General features: G+C 28.7%; 1 long non-coding RNA gene and 1 pseudogene across 6 annotated transcripts; both read right to left on the bottom strand.

Annotated features, from left to right (window-relative positions):
* The window catches only part of LOC111400087, a 61,255-nt pseudogene that overhangs the window by 30,816 nt on the left and 8,312 nt on the right, over positions 1–22,127 (bottom strand).
* LOC111399318 lies at positions 4,085–8,747 on the bottom strand. Of its 6 annotated transcripts, none has more exons than XR_002703629.1 (4): positions 8,635–8,747; positions 6,844–6,936; positions 4,435–5,607; positions 4,085–4,282 (listed from the first exon to the last, which is right to left on the bottom strand). It is a non-coding gene; the product is annotated as an uncharacterized LOC111399318 (long non-coding RNA). The 6 variants fall into 6 exon arrangements; XR_002703630.1 differs by having other exon boundaries at positions 4,469–5,607; XR_002703626.1 differs by having other exon boundaries at positions 4,085–5,607.

Below are 22,127 nucleotides of genomic sequence, written 5' to 3'. Positions count from 1 at the left end.
CTACAGTACTCATTTTTAACCATACATTCTTCATTAAAATAATATTAAACATAAATAAAAAAAATCTTCTTTTTTATCCAGACATTTCGACATCAATCACTATTTCATAATACACTTTTTGATATTAAAGGGGTACAAACAGGCCCTTAAATACAACATTTGGCCCCTTGTGTGATTTTCATTTTTAAAAATTTATTTCAAGCCTTTCCTAGCTCTTCCCTTGAAATTTGTCAGCTAAGGCTTGTTGAGACACGCCCTTAAAAGCACAATCTAATTAGTTACTTGCTTAAGGTAGCTTGCTCATAAAACTCCAATTGACGCATAATTTATTTTTTCCAAACTTATTTCTTATTACTCATTTTTTCAATAAAATAATTTTATCCATAAATTCAAAATTTTTTCCAACTTTTTAACCACACATTCTTCAAAAATTCACAATTACAAAATTTATTCTTAAAAAATAAAGCAGCTCAAACAAACCCTTAATGCCCAACATGTATGGATGTTTCTCGTATTACAATCCAGGTGAACCAGCTTATTAGTCCACGCAAACATAAATATCAAGAAAGGTGGGAATGTTTTGTGCAATTAACCTTTATATTCCAGGTTTATTTCATTATTTGCTTATTATCATTATAATTACCGTGTTTCCATTCAGATTTTCACATATGAATTTATGAGATCAAGTACTTTCTTTATTAGGAAGAAACATGATAAATGTTGGTCTATTCTTAATTACGATATTCATATCTCTTAGTTACTAACGACTATGAATAATTTATAATTAAATTATTTATAACTCAAACTTTCAAGTAGCGATGAAAATTTGGGTCAGAAATACATTGTCAAACTTTCAAGTAGCGATGAAATTTTGGGTCAGAAATACATTGTAACATAAATTCTATAAAAAAAAAAAAAAAAAAAAAAAAAAAAACACGAATATAATTCTAGCCTGTCCAGATGTTTGAGGTATCATACTTAAGAGTTATATAAATTATTTCCAAGAAAATATCACTCAAATTTTTAATTTAGTTTAAAATTCTTCAAACTCAGCATGTACGACAACAAGATCAAAATTTTCAAATAAGAATTACAAGAATCAACACTAATATTCATACATAAAGGTCATAAATAATATGTTTATACATTTGAAAATTAGTAATAACAATAAAACAACGAAAAGAAACCTAACCATATCTATAAAATGACGAGTGACTATTCTTCTCTTTGCACCGATAACTCTCATCAAGGTCTCCAGAGATAAATGGGTAGCACCCTTTTATTTATTTATTTCTTATTATTATTTTTTTTTTTTGGAGTAACAAAAAGTGATTATTTTGTTTTGAAAATAAGAAGTAACAATTAGAAAAATTCAAATTCTATTCTTAAAAATACCATATAGAGATAATTTTACACTAATTAAAAACTCCCTAAATTCATTTGATAAGGTTGTCAATAGTTCAATTTATTGTCTAATTATCAATTATTAAAATATATAAGTTTACTGAATATGGATTAAAATTGAATGTTTTCAAGAAGAATAATGCTATTTATAGTGAAGATAATCAGTAGTAGCCCTATGTGACATATATGTAATGGTTTATAATTTAATGCATAAATATGATAGTTTTTTAATGATAACAATGGTAATTTTAATGATAATAAGCTTATAATGAAATAAACGCGGAACATAAATTATTTCAAACCAAAGTGACGACACCGCTTATCACACGAATTTAGCCTATGAGAGACATCTGTCCCATGGATCTCCCAGTGGTGGACCCTAGAGAGGCATCAGCCGTGGGTGTGTGGGTGTTTATATAGACAGGGAGAGATACAAACTCTTTCATCCCTTAAAACATTTTCTGGGTATTGAGCTAATCATGTCTCTTCTCGAAGCTGCAGTTTTAGTGCTTTCCTTGGCCATCATCGGTATACATTCAGGCAAGCAATCTCTCGTCTTTTGCAACACGTATTCTTTTAGTCCATCAGTTATGGTTTACATTTCTCCCATCTCATGTTAATCAACTGAGTAGATCGTAATCTAATTATGTAAACTGGTCTCGGATTGCTCCTGTTTCCCACTCCAAAGTATGAAATTAGTTTCTATATATTCATTCCAGTCTCCACCATTTAGTTTTATTGCTCATCCGCATTGCTCTAAAATCTTTAGCTCTCTCACAGTTAGTTAAGAATCTTGAAATAATCATGTCTGTTTTCATAGCAGCTTTAGTGCTTTTCTTCTCCATCGCTGGAGTTTCAGGTGTCTCCTATGTTAATCACACTTTCTCCCATCCCCTGACTCTGTTCATGTTAATCAGATTGTAATCTAATTATGTACCTATGTTCATTGCAGTTTTATTTTATTTATTATTTTTTATTTTTTTGATATGGGCTTTTGCAGATGCTGAAGATTATTGCATTTGTAACGATGGATTGAGCGATGCGATTTACCAGAAGAACATTGACTATGCCTGTGGAGCTGGAGCGGATTGTGCACCTATTATGCGAAACGGCCCTTGTTTTCAACCAATTACTGTGAAGGATCACTGCAATTTTGCTGTGAACAGCCTATTACAAAAGTAACGGACAGGTTCAGGGGAGCTGTAGCTTCTCAAACACTGCCACTCTAGCTCAAGACCCACCTTGTAAGCCTCCCCTTACACCCAAAGGCAGAATAATATCTTGAATGATGCTAACTTTTCTTTAATTTACAGCTGCGGTTTCTGAATGTGTATATCCATCTAGTCCCAGGTACCCTTTTTACCTAGATCTTTTAATTTATTCAGAGCTTAATCTTTCAAGTTTGTACCAGAACATATACATGATTGTTGGCTAATATGTACAGAGCCATGGACCGTCCCAACCAGAAACTGATCATCCATCTTTCCCTCTCAATTAAAATCACTGTTGCAACCAGCTTAGCGGTAATGGTAATAGGCCTCCTAATGCTGTTTCAAAGGTTGAATGAAGGGGAGAGTCACCAAGAAGCTGCAAATCATGGAAATGGGCAAGAAAAAATCAAGATTGACATGGAGGGCTCTCTGTCCACCACGCAGAATATTGAGGCTTGAGAATTCCAAGTTGTTAAGTAATTATTGAGTGTTTATTGAGGTATTCTGTAAACTGGTGTAGGTGCTCGTGTTTAAGTAAAATTTCTCACTTATGAGATATTTTTCATTCATTGCTCTATTATCCTGAAACTGAATTATGTAATTGTCTATTTTCGTACCTTCAGTTTACCATTTTCGACTTCTTCCGGTTCTACTCCGAGAAACGTGAAATTGATGAAATAGTTAATGGGCTTAGTATTATAATAACTGGAATGGCATCCAAAATTGTCCTGTATGGAATACCCTTCATTTGCATTTGTTGCCCAACTGTGTCCAAAGGATAGCATGTTAGTGTGGCTACTGTGGCTGAGATCAGGGCTGTTGCCATGGATATTTCCGTCATATTTTGATATTTCTCAGGCAGAGCCTTCTTCACCCTGGCATTCAGAACAGATTTAGAGTTGAGATACTTTGGACTTGGAGCATGTTTGGCTAAACTAAAAAATTCACTTTTAAGTAGAGGCATAGTGAAGATGAGTTTTAGACAATGACATTGAGGGCTCTGCTACCACGCTTGATATTTAGGCTTGAGAATTCCAAGTTGTTGAAGTATAGTGAAGATGAGTTTTAGACATCTACAGTAGCGTGTCGTGCAATGATCTGTATAAATGCTTTTCGCTTATCTGAATTTCATGATGCAGAACGTATTTGGAAATTTTCGGCATGTTTAGTTTTGTATATTTCGGCATAAAAAATGTTGAAAGCCATAAGCTGTGAAGAAAATGGAGAAGGAATTATAAACTACAAAAAGTCTAAATTTAAAAGAACCTTCAAACAGAGAAGGAAAGGAAAGAATTCAGCATATCTAAATAAATTTTCCCACTTTTATTGAAGTGTAATATTATTTTATTAAAAAACTAGTCTGCACGGGCTAGGTTATTCTTTAAGTAAAGTTAGTATGTTAAATATATTAAATTTTCATAAATTATATTCTCAACTCAATGTTTGCTATATATATCTTTTACATGTGAACTAAGGAGAATATAAAATTCATACAACAATGAATTGTTTGTCGTGATAGTTACATAATTCGTTACAAATGTCCACAAAATTCATGAAAGCCAAAGACAATTGTAAAAATAGTCAATGGCCAATCTCTACCTTATAGATGAAAACACATGCCAAATTACAATGTAAGACAACGATTTCCTATGTTGAAAGAGGTTTAGCTGCAAACGAAAAGACAAGTTAAATAAATTTATAGGCAGAAACTATCCAAATGGAACACGTAGAGAGATGGGGATAACAAAGAAAAAATCTAAATAGAATACAAATCTTTTCATATTTGGACCCCCTATCAATGAGCAAAAAAAAAATTCACCTTTACAGAAGAGCTTTTCAAATCTGATGCTTACTTGGCATATGATGACTTAGAAATCCCCTCAGTGAAGCTTGGACCTTTAGCACTGGTTAAGGTCTTTGCTGGACTTCTGCTGACATCATTCATTGCAATATCTTAATCTGACGCACTGGTTGGCCCATCAAAAACTTTATACTGATGAAAACGTTATATACACAAACTATTTCCCTAGTGAAATCCTTAAATTCCATGGCTACTCCCAACGCCCTTTATTCTCAAGGAACTAAAGAGGCAAATGTCTTTCATTTATAAAACTCTAATATTTCAAATAATCATAGAGATGCTAAAAAATAACAATAGACAGATTTTGTGGCGGTGTATAACAATCTCAGATTTTAGAAACTCATCCACACATGGTCAACTGATCAATAAATTGAGTTTCCATTTCCCTGCAATATATGTTGAGTATATGAACGAGCAGAATACTAAACATTTTAGAGTAAAATGCAAAGTTTTGAAGTTGAATGAAATATATAGACCATACCAACAACCCAAAGAACTAAGCCACACCATTGAAGATGTAAAGTTAGGAATTCTTCTGGCCAGCAACATCAAGATACTTGAATTTATTGTAACAGAGATGAGTACTCGTTTAACACCCAAAAATGGAATGTGGAGGAATATATCAAAATTACTTCACCATCTTAGGTTAACAAAAGGAGTTGTGCATTCAGAAAGAGAATCCTCAGTATATAGATTTATGCTTGACCGCTCAAAAGTGCTAGAATGATTGAATACATAGAGAGTCCACAGTATAAGACCCAGCAAATGAAACGAAATAATTCGAATAGAAATTCTCAAGAATTAAAGAGATAAACAACATTTCAATGCAAATGATAATAACTTAAACAATTCAAGCTAAATTCACAATCTAACACCAAAACTTGCAAAAGAATGATATTCCAACTTGATCTTACTGAAAACTTGCTTTCCCAAAAATAGATAGGAAATTGTAAGACCGCATAACTAAAATTCATTACCAGGGATCACATAAATCTAAGTGCTTCCTAGTTCAACAACAATTTGGCGAGTAAATTTTATGTTTTAATATATACTTACAAAATCCAGACCACCTAAAATAGGAAAGTGATGAAGAAGTATTGCTGAATCCGAAATACAGGAGCTGATGGAAATCTATAATGTTGAATAAAAAAAGAATCAAAATAAAAACATAAAAAAGAAGAAAAAAAATAACATTACGGATTTAAGATATTATTGAAGAAGTTTATAAAAACTAAATAACAAGGGTGAGAAAGTTGGTATGTTAATTAAATCCCCTGAATGATATATAGACATACAAAGACCAGAAAGTTAGTTTCTCAATTGAACTTCCATAAATGTCTTTGTTAAAAAATTTCAATTAAACCCCCTAAAATATTTTGTAATATGATATCTAAACAATCTTAATTTAAATGTCCTTATTTATCAAATAACTTGACAGGGAATGAGAAGCAATCACATAAGGGACGGATTATATAAACTGGTAAAGTTAGTTCCTAATTAGGTACTCCTAGTCAATTAGGTTGTTTCATAATTCGCCTTTCGAGGCCCTATATAAACAAGCCATATCTAGATCTTTGATACTTTTTTGATAAATTGACAATCAGATCGATATATAGAAGATGGTGGACATTTTCATAACTTGATTTTACAGTTGTCAACATACCTTTCAAAAATTTCTTATGATGCATCATATGCTTGTCACGAGAATGAAATTGATCTTCAAACTATTTCTCATGACTCATTTATTCAACTGAATTTTTGTTCATATTTACAATTATTTCAAAAGTCATCTTCTAACAGAACACTTCTAATATTTTAATCTAAACTTAGTGCATACTTAATTACTTGACCATAGTGTTAAATCTATTTCTTGTGCATGGGATTTGTTAGTATAGTAAGAATGCTCAAAATCTTATTTTTTATTTGCCTATGATGATTCAATTATAAATTTTCTTTCTTCAACTCCCACTGCAATTCCATTGCTTTCATATGCTTCATTTATGGATTTCAAAAGCTTTAAATGTTCCATTTCTTATCAAATCTTTTTTATTAAAGATTATCTCAAGCATGGTAGCCTTCTTTCCCTAAATGTGGTTAGATGTATCTCATCACCACGTTGCTAATTTATTTTATGGACATAAGTTTAGATCAACTAATGTAAAATAACAGAAAACCAGAAGGAACCAAATGAGAGACCATAAATTAATAATGGGTTTTACTATTTAATATCATAAATAATCATTTAAACAACAATTTTAGCCTGAAAGAATTGATGAGAAACTATGAAAAATGTCTCAATAGTCAAATTCCAGAAATAATACAATCTATACATTAATTATGTTAAAATAACAGAAAGCAAATCCTAACCTGATAACATCATAAATTATCCATATAATTTAGATGTTCCACCTATCCAATTCAACATCTACTATCAACTTCCCAAAATTGAAAATCCAAAACCTGTAAAATAAAATAAAATAAAATAAAATACAATAAAAATCTCAATAATCTTGATCATCATAAACCACAAACCCACCAAGAAAAACATAATCAAAATTTGATTCCTATAAGAACCAAGATTTTCACCAAAAATCTCAATTTGGATACCCAGAATTTCTACTTATCGATCTACCATTCCAGTTCAAGAATTGACTATCTTGGCGAATGAATTTCTACACAAACAAAAATAAAAAAATCTATGTATATAAAGATCAATATAAAATCAAGCACTGATAGTAAGAATTATGGCTTTGTTGGAGAAGGTGATAAATAATAAATACACATACAAAAATGGCAACCAAAAGCCAAGCTTCAATAACCAAAGCAGGTCCAACAATGATTTCTCCTTATTCCTTCCAGAATTGCCATCAACTGAAACACCTTCATTTTTACTCAAGGAAAGCCTTCTAATTTTGAACCCATAAAGTGGTAATCGGGAAATTCTAACAAAAGATAAAAATAACATTACCTCTAACCGCAATGTCAAACTCTACAGGCTTCTATCCAAAACAGTATTCATACAGGTGGAGTATCTTATTTGATTTTTAAACCATTCCAAATAAGTATTGACAATTATTTTATTCTCAAATTGTGCATCAAATCTCTTATATGAAAACAAACTATTCTTCCCTTGTCATTTTCTTTTTGCTAGTCCGTCCACTTATATTCCATGTTATAACAAGTCATTACTTCAAAAGGGCATATATCTGAACTCATAAATCATATTAGTCATCTATATTGACATAACCCATGTAGCATACTTCAAGGATCCCATGAACGTGGCAAGGAATTTATACCACAACCAAAATTCAGCCTTACCTCATAATTCAACAAAAACCTTGAGGAAACTTGAAAAAAGAATACACCAACAACATATTTATAACCAGAAATTCTTGCCAACACCTATCGAACAAAGATATTTAAGCTGAAGTGGCAAAATCTCTCAATAATAGAGGGGTTAGCAATAATCTCACCTAAGGAAAACAACATAATTAATCTATATAGTTTGGAAGCCCAACGTCACTGTCTTCTCGAAATCAACGTCTACCTCTTCTTAAAAATTCAAAATCTATGAAGTGTAACATGGGGGGAAAAAAGGGAATCTTGACCATAAAAAAACACCAAATAAGAACCATATTCAAGATTAAATTTTTCTTAAGGAACAAGAAAATAATGAAAATCATCACATGGAAATCCCAAACTAAAAACCCACTTACCTATATATCAATCCCCAAATGAGGGAAAAAAAAATGAGGGCTATTGATATGACTTGACTATGCTGCTAAAATAATCCTTATACAGGAAACTATGGTCGTGTGTAGATGAAACCAAAAAAAGAAAAAAAAAGGAAAAAAAAAAAAAAAAAAAAAAAGGAAAAAAAAAAAAAAAAAAAAAAAAAAAAAAAAAAAAAAAAAAAAAAAAAAAAAAAGGAGAAAATAACAAGAAAAAGATAAGCAGGGGTGTAATAGATATGTTGGTGCATACGAGGATGGGTGCCAAAAGAGATGGTTGTGCTACAACTTCTTTCCCAAACGAAGCAATAAATGGGACCTCAACACCGGAACGACGCCAATAGCCAAAAATTGCAGATTAAAACTTATGATATATTCATTGATTTATGACTCAAAATGCCTCCACCCAAACAAGGAAGGGTTTTACCTTTCGACCAACAGAAGCGAACGGCCGCGATGGATCCTTCTTCTCGTCATCTCTACCTTCTTTCTCTTCATAGCCAGTTTGACAAAAATCATCAGCCTTCCAAAATAGCTAGTTCTTTGTTGATAAAATTTTTTTTTTTTTATTATAGTAAATTTTTTTATTAATAAATATTTAATTTTAAAAAATATATACATCTAAATATTTTGAAGTTAATATTTTTTATTTATAAATAAGTAGCTTTTACAAATATAAGTACTTTTATTACTTTTAAATGACTTAAAATGATTTTTTTATTTAATCACTTACAAATATCTTGTTATTAAAATTTAATTTAATGTAAAAAGTTACTTATAAGTAAAAAAATTACTTCGAGTCATTTAAAAGTAATAAAAAAACTTATAATTATAAAAGTTACTTATTAATAAAAAAATATTAACTTCAATATTTTTAAATAAAAATTTAGATATATTTAATTTTTTTAAATTAAATATTAATAAAAACTTACTATTAAAAAAGACAAAAATACAAAGCAAAAAAATATGAAAACTTGCATGGAGTGTTATCACTCCATGACCACTCTGTGCACGGTGAAATTCACCCATGCACGGACTTACCTTCTTTTTCAAAAAATTATAGTAATTTTTTATTAATAGTTAATTTAAAAAATAAATATATCTAATGTTGAAGTTAATTTTTTTACCTATATATAGTTTTTATAATTATAAGTTTTTTCTATTATTTTTAAATAACTTGAAGTGCTTTTTTTACTTATAAGTAATTTTTTACATTCTAGATTGTGTAATCTTTTTATTAATATTTAATTTAAAAAAACTAAATATATCTAAATAATTATACTTAAAAAATTTTAAGTTAATATTTGTTTACTCATAAGTAGTTTTTATAATTATAAGTTTGTTTTACTTTTAAATAATTTGAAGTGATCTTTTTAGTTATAAATAACTTTTTACATTTTAGAAATAAAGAATAACTTTTACGTAAAAATTATTTTAAAAATATTATTACTAATAATATTATAGGATATAGTTGATAATTAATAACCTGAGAAAATGGAGAAATAGTACTGTGTGTCAGATTCAAAGTATGTAAGTTGCAGGTAAAATAGAAAACAACGTCGTTTCTGTTCCACCGATTAAAAAAAAGCTACAGTGTGACAAAAACATTATTAAAAAATATTGCTACTAATAAAATTATTGGATATGGTTGATAGTTGATAGCGTGAGAAAATGGTAAAAAAGTATTATGTGTCAAATTCAAAGACCAAATAGTTTAAAACAAATTTAATGTGAAAACCAATGTGATAAAAATTAACAATAAACTTCACATTCTCTCTTTCAAGATGAGGAAAAAAATTAATATTGAAAAAAATTTAAATAGAAAAAAATTCTCCTTTCACACAGTTACCTCTTTTTTTCTTTTCAAATTATAGTAATTTTTTATTAATAGTTAATTTAAAAAAATAAATATATCTAAATATTTACTTAAAAATATTGAAGTTAATATATATATATTTTTTAATCTATAAGTAGCTTTACCCTTATAAGTTTTTTTATTACTTTTAAATAACTTGATGTGATTTTCTATTTATAAGTAACTTTTTATGTTCTAAATAGTGTAATATTTAATTTAAAAAACTAAATATATAGATAATTTTTTTCTATTTAAAATTTGTATGAATTCTTTTCTCTTTATTTACGATTGAACTTAATTTTTTCAAAAAATATTAATCCCTCCTAATCTTATAGTTGCAAAAGCTAATTATAAGTAAATGAATATTAACTTAATTTTATTTTAAGTATAAATATTTAGATATATTTAGTTTTATAAATTAAATATTAATAAAAAGTTACACTATCTAGAACGTAAAAAGTTATATATAAGTAAAAAATCACATCAAGTTATTTAAAAGTAATAAAAAGAAACTTATAAGTGTAAAAACTACTTATAGATATATAAAAAATATTAGCTTCAACATTTTTAAGTAAATATTTAGATATATTTAATTTTTTTAATTAACAATTAATAAAAAATTACTATAAAAAAATAAAAACAAACAAAAAAGAAAAAGAAAACTTGCATGGAGTGATATCACTCCATGATCGTGGGAGTGCACGGGGTCACCTTCTTTTTTATTTATTTATTAATAGTTAATTTAAAAAAATTAAATATATCTAAATATTTACTTAAAAATGTAGAATCTAATATTTTTTTACCTGTAAGTAGCTTTTATAATTATAAATTTTTTATTTTATTTTTAAATATCTTTATGTGATTTTTTACTTATAAGTAACTTTTTAAGTTACAGATAGTGTAACTTTTTCTTAATATTTAATTTAAAAAACTAAATATATCTAAATATTTATATTTAAAAAATTTGAAGTTAATATTTTTTTACTCATAAGTAACTTTTACAATTATAAGTTCGTTTTACTTTTAAATAACTTGAAATGATCTTTTTAGTTATAAACAACTTTTTACATTTTAGAAATAAAGAATCACTCTGTGTACAGAGTGGTTTCATTCCATAAAACGAGAGTTCTCTCTTCTGATGAAAAGTCAACTGCTTTTACTCTCCTTTTCAAAGGAGAGATTCTCTCCGTCCACGGAGAGTTTTTCTTTTTCTTTTTCTTTTTAATTTTATTTTTTATGGAGGGATAATTTTGTTGGTATAAAAAAATTATTTTTTTCAATTTTAATTAATAAAAATATTATATTTAACTTTTGTAACTTTTCTTATTTTATTTGTTTATAAAATATTTATATATTATTTATTTAATTTTTGTAACTTTCCTTTATTTTATTTGTTTCATTTAATTTAATAAAATAATCTTTATACATTCTTCATGATAGAACGACAATCGTTAAATTTAAATTAAATATTTGTTTAAATCATTTTCATTTATTATAATTTAATAGCTTCATAATAAATTATTTCTATTTTTCTCTCCAATTTCTTTTATTATACAATATAATAGTATTGCCTGTAATCAATTGAAAACGAAGTAGTGTATGAAAATGGATAAATCATTAAAATGGCGTGTCAAAATCTTGAGATGGCGTGTCAAAATAAAACTGCAGCGTCATTGAATAGAATTATTTACTATTGCCCCCCAAACCTTGCATTTCTTTGCATTTTCATTCCTATTTACACATTTTATTGTGAAAATCATCATTTTGATTTTTAATTATGTATTTGAGACTCATTTGTAATTTATTTTTTTAAGACTATGATTGGAATTAGTTATTTATTTATTTTTTCTTTTATTTTTATTTTAAAAAAGATGATATATTCGTCATTTCAAAACTTTTAATTGAGCAATTTGTTGAAAATAGATAAAAATGATGATTTCCGTAATGAAAGATGTAAATAGAAGTGAAAATGAAAATTGGGAACGTTTTGTACAATAAACTTCAAACATTGGGATGTTTTGTGCTAATAACCTAGCTTACTATATTTTGTACTATTGTAAAATACATTTTCTTTATCAAACTAATGGAATCGACCTTGGACTGGAGAAAACTTCTAGTGTCTTGGAATATGAAACTAAACACTTCCTGTTAATATTTAATTGATATGTGTACGTATGGCTCCTTAATGCAAAGACGACTCCAAATTTTGAAAAACGTGATTTTAAGGATGTTATGGGTATGTTGGGGCTTGAGTTGTTTGATTTTGAGTTAATCTATAAATACAATAAGCCTAGGAGATCAAAAAGGTGGAACCAGAGATTTTTCGGAAAAAACGTAGAATTCTCTCTTGAGTTTGGCATTAACCCGGATTTCTTGATCGTATAGGAAGAAAAAGCTAGAGATCAGTCGAGCAATAAGATGAATTCAAGAGTTGAAGAATTCTTCTTGTTAAATTGATTCCAGATGCTGTATTATTAATCCATTAATCAAGGCCCATAAACATGTTATAGCCTCCAATTTCTTATATCTTAAGTTATCATTTTCTTGTTGATTTTTGGATGATCTATATTTAACTGGAATTAAGATTTGGTTGCAGGACCATGGCCAATGATTGAGCAACCAACATTTCTGGTCTCTCCTGCCTCCCTTTGCCCATCTTCAACTTTAATCAAGGATGATTAAATTTGGTCCCTTAGCTAATGTTTTTTTTATTAATTTCCTCTCATCCCATTAATTGAGTAGATTGTAATCCAATTATGTAAAATGAACTCTGTTTCCAACCAATTATCCTTAGTTTAGTTTACCTCTTATAGAAACTTAATCTTTCAATTTATTCAGAAATAATGCTTAGTTTAATTTGTTTCTAACACTTATTTATTCCCCGTTATGGTCTACTTGCAGATTTGTAGCAAAATTGAATGACAGTCTTTGTATGTTTAGATAGAGTTTTACCGAATTTGATTCGCAATCATAAACATCACTCCTCTCATGTTAACTCTCAATCTAATACTAAAAATCCTTATTCTATTCAGCTTCATTCATGTATGTGTTGAAACAAGTACATGAATGTTTTGTAATTAATAAGTCGAGTTATATTTATGAAAGAATTGAGAAAATTTTATATTTTTCTCTTTACTATCTTCCCTGTGTGATTTTTGTATATAATTCTTAATTTTTCAATTACTCACTAATGTGTACAGAGCCATGGACTCGCCCAACCAACAATCATTAAGGGGCTGTTCTCTTTGTATTTTAGATTTTAGTTTCGAGTTTTGAATTTATTTTGAATTTTGTGTTTTGAGTGTCTATTTTAAGATTGTTGAAAACGTCTTCTTTTAGTTATTTTGAAAAATTGTTTTCAAAAATAGAAAATTAAAAAACGAGTTTACTTTCTAGTTTTGAAAAATTGTAAAAGCAATAATTCAATATATATATATATATATATATATATAGTTTATTTACTTATACAACAAAGTAAAAGCAATTGCCATGGTGGTTAAGGCATTAAAAGTCCATGTTGGTAACCAGGTTTCGAATCTTGGCCGTCTACCTATTTATTTGAAAGATTTTTATATTGTGCACTAAAAATAATAAAATTAAAAAAAAAAAATCCCTTTGTATTGAAAGTAGACTAGTGGAATCGAACTCATGACCATCTCAAAATCCAAGACTCTACCAACCGAGCTATTTGGTTATTGATAAGAAAAAAACGCGAAATTTAATTCAAATTTCTTGTACTGTGCATATAAAAAGAAAATTCCTTTGTACTAAATTGCGGTGAAACAGAATTGAACTCTTGGCCTTAAGAATATTCGTGATTCAACCAACTGAGCTATCCTGTTATTTGAAAAAACACCGCGTTTTCCGCATTTTGAAGTTTTGGCTTGATTTCTACTAAAAACAGCCAAAACGATTAAAAGGCCGTTTTGCGTTTTCTTTGTAATTTTTTTCCGCGTTTTCGAAAATTCATTTCTGAAAATAGGTAAGTAAACGTGTTTTCAGTGTTTTCAAAAATTAAAAACTGAAAATGGTATGAAAACAACAAAGAGAACAGACCCTAAGTCTTCTCAAATTCTTTTGTTTGTTTTGATATTCTACCACTGCAATTTCTAAAAGTAAGTTATTGTACTTGATACTAAATGTTGCAATTTGCTATTAACTAAGATTTACGTTCGAAAGGAGGTTATTCAAACTAAGAATTAATACTAGTCTTTGACACGTGCGTTGCACGAGTTTTGTATTTATTGTATTTTTATTAGCGTCAAAATTGTAGATTTTTCAACATTGGTTGAAGATTTGAAGTATTTGGTAAAATCTGATTATTTAGTTCATTATATTAACGCAGGATGCATGGAATTACATAATTTATCAAATATAATTTTTAAAATTAATTTTTATAAAGTAATATATTTTTATGATTTTTTTTTTGAAGGTGAAATATAACAGTACTAAAAAATATAAAATAATTAAATTTTTATTAATTTTAAAAAATAAAATATTATGGAGGCTCCATGTTAATTATGTGTTGGCCTCCATAATTACGAAGGCTCGTGCTTGAGAAAGTTTATTTTTGAACACATAAGTAAGTTTAAATAAAAACATTATTTTTATATATGTACGTAAAAGGTATATAAAAACTATTTGAATGACCAAAAAATAATATCAATCAAAATGTTTACGAACCGTTTAAATAATAATTTATTGAGGGGGTTAATTCAAGAGCAAAAGTGTGAATTTCATAAATATCTGATTGAAAATATGTTTGAAGAAAAATAAATTTTAAAAAATGAAGACCAAACATGTTAACAAAATAATATATTTATTTTTCGAGAAATGAGTTTCTATTACCATTTCATTTTTATCATGAAATGATTCTAATCTTAATATATGTTAGCTTGTGCTTCAAAATTACATAATCTATCAAATATAATTTTTAAGATTAATTTTTATAAAGTAATATATTTTTATGATTTTTTTTAAAGTGAAATATAATAGTACTAAAAAATATAAAATAATTAAATTTTTATTAATTTAAAAAAATAAAATGTTATTGAGGCTCAACATGGAGGCCTCCATGTTAATTATGGAGGCCTCATGGCCTCCAGAATTCTGGAGGCCTTCGTAATAACGGAGGCCTCAACACGAGCCTCCATTTACTTTACTAAAAAAATTACTGTACAAAAAAAAAAAAAATCATAAAAACATATTACTTTATAAAAATTAATTTTAAAAATTATATTTGATAGATTATGTAATTTCGAAGCACAATATAACATATTAAAGAATCATTTCACGATAAAAATGAAATGGTAATAAAAAACTTATTTTTCGAAAAATAAATATATTCATTTGTTAACATATTCGGTCTTCATTTTTTAAAATTTATTTTTCTTTAAACATATTTTCAATCATATATTTATGGAATTCACACTTTTACTCTTGAATTAGTGTGGAGAAATAAAGAGGCATGGCTGTATCGTGTAAAAATGGAGAAAAATTAAATAGGGCTCTATGACATAATCCTCCATGCCACGTAAATTGAGGAAAAGCAACAAAGTCACTGTATCAAACACGTAAGATAAACGACGTCGTTGCTTCCTCTCAATAAAAAAAAAAGCTACAGTGAGACAAAATGGAAGAATCTACTGTTCTTTCTATAGTAGTGAAACATTGCCCTTTTTATATAGTAGTGAAAAGATGAAACAAATGTGTTACATGTACATCATGGTTAACAATAAGTTTGACACTCTTCCACATGGAAGCAATATATTCCATTGATTTTAAACACATCCATCCTCTTACTGTTCAAATTCCTTCCACCTAAGAGGATGTCATTCTTGATGTGTTGAACAAAATTGATGAAGAAAGAAAATAAAACCAACAACAAGAAATTGTCAAAATTGAAGGTTTGAACATGATTATGAATCGCTGTCTTCAAACGATATTTGCCGCCACCAGGAAAAGTGCTTGAAGATTTCAATGATAAACAGTTTGTAGGAGTAAACAAACCTTAATCTAAGTATGAATCAAGCAATCAAAACTTGGAAAAATGAACTAAAGAACAAAATTGTAAAAAACTGGTTTAATATTTGATTTTGATTGTTGATGAATGAATTTGATGTTTGTGATATATTTTTCAACGTGAAAACCACTCATATATGTACAAGTATAATCACCATTCACGAAAGGTGCAAAAACCCAAGCCATAAGAGAGTGAAACACTTCAAAATATCACCAAAATTCAAACCGCCAACGATCATATTTTTTGTACTGGGAGGTCAAAAGGCGAGTTATGCCAAAAACTTGAAATTAAAATAACTAGAAATAAGAAACTGTTTACAATAACTAGAAATAAGATAACTGTTTATAAATTCTTTCCTTATTCAACTTGTTCTTTAGAGCGCTCTACATGCATATGAATTAATTTATTTGTACAATATTTTTGAACATGCAAATGGTGAAAAATTGTGAAAGAGAAAGTGGGTGCAGATTTCAATTTGGAAGAAAATGGGGTTGGTGGGATTACCGTGAGATGGATATATGGTGAATGAATTTGTGGATGTAAATAGAGTGAGCATGTTTGTATATTATTATATAATATTATTTTGCATTACCACCTGATTTTTGAAACTATTTTATAAAATTGTCTATTATGAAATGTGATTCTTATAGTTTAGTAATTATGTGTTTTTTCCATTCTTTATTAAATTACCTTAAATTTTGGACTTAACTTTAACATAGCCTTATATACAATTAATTATATATGAAGGCCCACATGTTAAATTAATAACTTTTTCTCAACAATTCAATTAACATCTTTTTGGTTTCGCTTTACATTATTGAATCAAATCATGACTCCATAAATTTCAAATTCCAGTAGTTACTTTGTCAAGAAATAAATTCAGTTATGTGTGACATTTGTATCATGATGAAGCTTCTTTACATACAAAAACTAAAAAGTAATACTACTATCATATCCATGTGCCAGAGCGAATATTAGTAAATGATAAGCCAATGAATTTCATAAAGAAGAAGGTTAAGATTATTTTCGGCCCGTGTTGACAATAGATTCTTTTTAACTGTGTATTTAATCTCTCAAAATTAGACTGAACTATCCATTTATTAAAACAAAAAACTCAAGTTTCTTTGATTATGATTAATTCATGTGTGTATTCTTTTGTTTTTGTTTTTTTTTATGCAACAACACTTTTCTTTATTACAACATTTATATAATCGACTTTCACCATTTAGTTTTATTGCACATGTGCATTCCTACGTGTGACAAAAGTTAGTAATTCAATAACTGTGTATTTAATCTCTCAAAATTAGACTGAACTATCCATTTATTAAAACAAAAAACTCAAGTTTCTTTGATTATGATTAATTCATGTGTGTATTCTTTTGTTTTTGTTTTTTTTTATGCAACAACACTTTTCTTTACTACAACATTTATATAATCGACTTTCACCATTTAGTTTTATTGCACATGTGCATTCCTACGTGTGACAAAAGTTAGTAATTCAATCAAATTCTCACTACTTAAAATTCCAAGCAAGAAACTTTGAATCGAAATATTTCAATCAAAACTTAATAATTTTTTACAAATAAATGTCATGTTAATTATCTTGGGATTGAAATTTGAATATGCTTAGTCTCCTTAATTTCAGTGTATGAGTCCCACTCTAATATGAGCTCAAAGTTGCTCGCTCAAAATCAATTTTTCCAATAATAACAACCGAATATAATGTAATTTTAAAATTTGAAAAATCACAATACCAAATACCATTGCTTTTGAAAAGTTAAAATGAGCTTTTGAGAGCCAAAAGTTACTTTTGCACCATTTTGACTAAGTTTGTTAAAGTACTTTTGGTTGTTAAAAAACTTTTAGAGGAAGTTAGTTCAATATAACTTTCTCTAAAAGCACTTCTTATGGTAACTTCCTCTAAAAGCTCTTTTATAAGAAGTAAAAGTGAAAACAAAAGTTACACCAAATGTGTCCTTAAACTATTAGAGAAAAATAAATGATTTGTGTAATAGTACACTGACTATTAAAATAATAAAAAAATTTGAGAAGAGAGTTAAAAAGACTGGCTGAAAGAGTCCATATTAAAACAAAAACGAAATTGAAAAATTAAAATAAAGAAAAACCTGAAAAAATGATTTGAATGTTTTAAAAGTTACCATTCAAAAGTCGTTAAAGTACTAAAAGTTTCTAAATCTCATTTTAACTTGTAGTGTATAGTGTCGCTATCTTGTGCTAGTAGGTAGTGACACTAAGTACAAGTTAGAACTTGCTTGTGCACTTCAGAACTTGCGCTAACTTGTTCTAATTTAACTTGAAGTGTATAGTGTTGCTATCTTGTGCTAGTAGAACTTGTGCTTAGACACCACTTTAGAACTTGTGCTAACTTGTTCTAACTTATCGAATCTGAAATATTCCATAATTAAATTAGGATTTGACGGTTTCATTTACTAAATACTCGAAAAATTTGGGTTTGGTTCAATTCTAAAAAGAATCAAATTGAACCAAACCATATTCATCCCTATTCCACATAAACAATTCGTATTAATTATTTTTTATATTATCACATCTTACAATTATTTTTATAGCACCCATAAAACATTTCAGAATAACATGCAATGCATGTTTAACTATAACTAGGAATGAATAAAAGTGGAGAAGGAAAATGAATGAGATAGAGGCAATTGAGCAAATAATCGTCTTCAAATACAGACAGTAAACAAAGAGACCCTGCATGTTTTCATTTACTGTAGAAGTCTATAATTGGAAGAAGCTTCACCACACTTAGATGTTGCTATCTTTTAAACTTAGAATAACATTCTTTTGTAAATTATGGACACTAAACCACCCAAAGAATAAATCCTTTTTGTAAATCCATTTTTTCTCCACCAAAAGAATGAATATCTTTTGGGAATTTTGTTCTTTCTCATCACTAATTTCCCCTTCCCTTTAAGATGGGGAATCCAAATCCCGAACCCAAATATTTTTGACCTTATATAAACAGTGTTTCTTCATTCATACGGTCGTAGTGCTTTTCCTCAACACTCAGGCGAGCAAGCTCCTTCCTCCTATTTTTTATGGTCTTATAATTTTTATTCATTACGCTAATTTTTCATTACATTTTCTCCCCTCCCATATCCTGTCCATATTCATGCTAATTTATGTAATTATATATCCTCGAAGCGATACTTGATTCTTTGTTATTATCTTGTGAGCAATACTTAGTGAATAAGGTTGTGTTTAGCCTTTTCTTATGTGATAATGAATTCACGATCTACCATTAACGATTTAATAAGTCGAGTTATATTTATGAAAACAACTGAGACAAATTTTTATTTCTCCCTTTACGATGTTCCTCGTATGATTTTTGTCTATATCTAATTCCTTATTTACAGAGCCATGGACTTGTCGAATCAGCGACCAGTCATCCATATCTCTCTCTCCATTAAAGTCACACTTGCGACCGGCTTAATATTAATAGTAATATGCCTCCATAAGTTGTTTCGAAGATATCGACAGAGAAGGACCAACTTGAATGAAGAGGAGAGCCACGAAGAAGAAGCTGAAAATAATCATATTGGGCCGACATGAGAAATAGAGCTTAGCATTGTGGCCTCTCCATTCGCCATGCCATCAACGTACTGATAAAATATGTTGAAGCTTTAGAAATTCTCAATGACTGGCATGCCGTGTAATAGTCCATATACATGTATATTTCAGGGTATCTGAATTTCATGATGTAGAACATGTATATTTGGAAATTTTCAGCATTTTTAGTTTAATTTGTACTTAAGAGAAAATCGAAACATTAACCCATAACTTTTTTTAAGGTATGTATGCTCATTCTTTCTATATGCTGAATTTCGATCCCCCTAGTAGTACTGCACTAAGTGTTTTCAGAAATCCCTTTCAACAATCTTCATCGGCCTAAGGGCCTCGGCTACCGTGCCACGGGGTTCGACCTGGGTGGCCCATGGGCCCCAATGGGTCAGCCAAACGTATCAACGCATAACAAAATAAAATTTAACGAAGACCAAACGGGGGCATAATGTGGCTGAAACAGGGCTCAATATTATGGGCATGCAAATTAAAAGAAAACCTTACACTACACATCTTAAATATATTTAATGGAGGAATTAAGATTTTTTTTGTGTCGGCCATCTTGATTGCAAATGGACTTCTAAGTCTGTTCTTCATCTTCTTTAACTTTAGATTACAACAGAAAATTTAAAATCTTATATTTTCTTCATTGCAAGGCCAAATTGCGTGCTCAATAGAAAGATTTTGTATTTAGGTGTAAAATTATTTTATTAAAAAAAAATGTGAGATTAAAAATAAATTTTTTAATAAATATGTAATTAAAATAAATTATTAAAGTAAAATCATGAATTTATTTCTTGTCGAAGTAATTATTAACATTTGGAATTTATGGAGTCATCATTTGTTTCTCAATGAGTTGAAGCAAAAAAGCAAAAAGCAAAAAGATTTCAATTGCACGAGAATATGAAACCGCCATGCATGATTCGTAAGATAGACATTTTATCATCATCAAACAGTGGGCCCCACATTGTGATGTGACTAACTTAAACTTGACCTTCTGCCCTTTTTCTGACTGACAGTTGTAGAAATCCATATTCTTTTTGCATATCACGTGCGGTCAATAATATTGATGGTTATATTTTATAACATTAATAATAGTCACATTATTTTTACTAGAATGCACCTTTAAATTGTGTATTGACGTGAAATGTGTAATTAAAAAATAAAAAAATAATTAAATTTATATATAATATTATTTTATTGAAAAACATGTGATTAAATGATATTTAATTACTATTTAAAGATATATTTTTTTAAAGAACGAGGTCAAACAGGTGAATATTTTAAGTAACATTCATTTTTCAGAATTGCTCCACAATCCTGTCCCTTGGTCACCACCTTTTTGGATATATTCTTCCTTACTCGACCTTTGCGTTGCAGCAAAAATAAAAAATTTCCTTAACTTTTAATGATTCCACATCAATGGACCAAAATTACCCTTAGAATTTCTTAACAGCAAAATCTTGTAATTAAAGCAAAATCTTGTAATTAAAATTCCTTAACAGCAAAGTTGCTTTTCTTACCCTTAGAAAATTACATGGCTATAAAATGCTAAAGAGACTCAAGGCAGAAGACCTATCTTCTTGTTTCCGTACACATTCAGGCAAGCATGCTCTTTCCTTTTATTTTTTTTATCTTACTTATTACATTTTCTCACCTCCCATATCATGTCCATATTCATGTTAATTTATGTCATTATATATCCTCGAAGCGATACTTGATTCTTTGTTATTATCTTGTGAGCAATACTTAGTGAATAAGGTTGTGTTTAGTCTTTTCTTATGTGATAATGAATTCACGATCTACCATTAATAAGTTGAGTTATATTTATGAAAATAACAGAGACACATTTTTATTTTTCCCCTTTACGATGTTCCCTGTGTGATTTTTATCTATATATAATTCCTGAATTTTTTACAGAGCAATGGACTTGCCGAGCTAGCAATCAGTAATCCATATCTCTATTTCAATTAAAATCACACTTGCCACCAGCTTAATACTGATAGTAATAGGCCTCCATAAGCTATTTCGAAAGTATTGGCCGAGAAGAACCCACTTGAATGAAAAGGAGAACCACGAAGAAGAAGCTGCAAATAATCATAATGGGCCGACGGGAGAAATCGAGTTTAGCATTGTCGCTTCTCCGTCCGCCAAGCTTGAAATTGAGTGAGGTATGAGAATTCCAAGAATTGACGTATTGATCAAATATGTTGAAGCTTTAGATATTTTTAATGAATAGCATGTCGTGTAATAGTCCATATACATGTATATTTCAGGGTTTCTAAATTTCATGATGTAGAATATATATATTTGAAAATTTTCAGCATCTTTAGTTTAATTTGTATTTAGGAGAAAATCGAAACATGTAATCAAAACTTTTTAAGGTATGTATGCTCATTCTTTCTATATACTGAATTTCGAACCCATCCCCCCCCCCCCCAAA

The sequence above is a fragment of the Olea europaea genome, chromosome 9, assembly GCF_002742605.1.
Source record: "Olea europaea var. sylvestris chromosome 9, O_europaea_v1, whole genome shotgun sequence".
Lineage (NCBI taxonomy): Eukaryota > Viridiplantae > Streptophyta > Magnoliopsida > Lamiales > Oleaceae > Olea > Olea europaea.
This window is presented reverse-complemented; position numbering and strand designations above follow the sequence as displayed.